This window comes from Micropterus salmoides, unplaced genomic scaffold, assembly GCF_014851395.1.
Source record: "Micropterus salmoides isolate LMB-PRFRI ecotype aquatic unplaced genomic scaffold, ASM1485139v1 Ms_hic_scaffold_2, whole genome shotgun sequence".
In the NCBI taxonomy this organism is placed as follows: domain Eukaryota; kingdom Metazoa; phylum Chordata; class Actinopteri; order Centrarchiformes; family Centrarchidae; genus Micropterus; species Micropterus salmoides.
The window spans coordinates 17629965-17631930 of record NW_024041150.1 but is presented as its reverse complement, the minus strand read 5'-3'; positions in this window follow the sequence as shown (position 1 = coordinate 17631930).

Sequence of the window (1966 nt, the reverse complement as noted above, 5' to 3'; positions counted from 1 at the left end):
TTATGAATTCATAATTGAAGATTCATAAAATCATAATTTCCTCGTTAAGGGCACCACCGGAGTTGTTATAATCCTAGAGTCTCCGGACCTCTAGGTAGTTTTGAATAATTATACAATTATTACTAGTGATCAGTTAGTTAATAATCGCTCAATTATCTTAAATCAGTCAGTCAGTCTCATATCTAAAGGGTCAATTCTCTTGGCAGGAACTATAAATAGGCAACACACACAGCTCTTGATTATATTACAGTGAATTTATTCTCTAACTAAGGTGATAAAAAGATGGTTGGATACAGGGAACATAAACATTTGCTGAACAATGAGCCTGGAGGTTCGATTGTGGGAAGCATTTGACTCATACGGCATAGAAGAGCTACTGAAAGTAAACTAATGCTATAGTTTAGGACTTGAAATGGACATCTGATCACAGAACATGTGTTGAGTCTTACTGCTTGTCGACAGCCTGCTTTTGGCCTGTTGCACGGGTCCCACGCTAGCTGCCCGATCCTGGCTTTTTGTTAGGGATTCTCCGAGGTTCTCCGTGTCTGATTGAAAACGCCTCCTCCGTCTGGCAATTCGGCTGTTTTCAGGTTTCCTTCTTGTAGCTGGCGAGACCACGTGGCTTGGTGAAGTTGGCTTGACGAAAAAGGCTTAAAATGGAACTTGATCGTTCCTGAATTAGTCCAGTGTAACTTAACGGACTGATAACTTTAACAAAACAAAGAAATAAAGAAAATAAAAGAAACTGAAGGCAGATTGATGTCGTGGCACTTCACGTGTGTAGCTTCAAGCGAAACCAAAGGCCTGTTTGTTTCGCTGGCCGACTCTGAGGGCTTTTCCACAATCAAACCTCAATGGTTGAACGGTTGTACTGTTCTAAGCATTTGGTAACAGGAAACAATTGTCACATTATTGGTCAGGATATTTATACATTTAACGGCATTTCCGATGAGGGCATGTAATACTTATTTCGTCCACTTGGGGGAGCTCAGATTACATGAGGAAAGCTTGGATTACATCAAAGATCGTCTCTCCTTAGGAACTGGGAATATTGTTGATTCATCCTTAAATTCAAGCTGGCGATTAAGAGTATAGTAAAACATTTCTTTGTCATCATTTCTAAAGGAATTTTGTAGGAAAGTATTATGAACAAGCATTGATTACATTAGATGAAGGAGTGTCTTGCTGAAAATAAAAACACTGCACAAGTAACTTCTTTTCAGCACTAATATCAACAACAGATAGCAACAACAGTTAACATAACTACTCAAATAGAGGCAAACGTATTCAGGCAACTAAAGATTTAATTAAACTTAATTAAATGCTTTGAGTCTTTGGAGACTGCAGTCTTTTTACATTGAAAGTTCAGTGTCTGGAACATGTCACACTTGGGTGAGACAGGGGTTTTCCTTTTTGATGTGGTAATAAACAAAGAATAAGGTCAGTTGCCACAGAAACGTGGGGGGGGGGGGGCAGTTTTGATAGGCTGTTCAGGGAGATGCCAATGGCTGGTTCGTGTCCCTTTGTCAGTTTAACAGTCAGGCCCCGCGTTATCAGCTTCGGAATCAAAAGGGTGCCAGTTTTATGGTCGGGCTAGCACTTAGAGAAAGCAACTTTGACCCCTCCCCATCTTCTCTGGGGAGGAGAAAGGAATTTAGGGTAGCTCCAAATTTGTTCAATGTAAAATGCACAAATCCACACCGTTGTTCACTACAAATGTATTATAAGATCATTCAGTCTGAATGTCAACATGTAGGCTACACATGACCGACACATTTTTATTCTTATCTAATTGAGTATAAAATGTAATTTTTTTAATTCAGAATTTACAATGTCTGTTTATTTAGTATCTGATGCCAAATATTTACCGTTTATAAAGGATCATTCATTAAATATGTGGTGTTGTCAACATGTACACATTACTTCCTTGTGTTAACTGATTCAATAAAGAGACAAAATCAGCAGA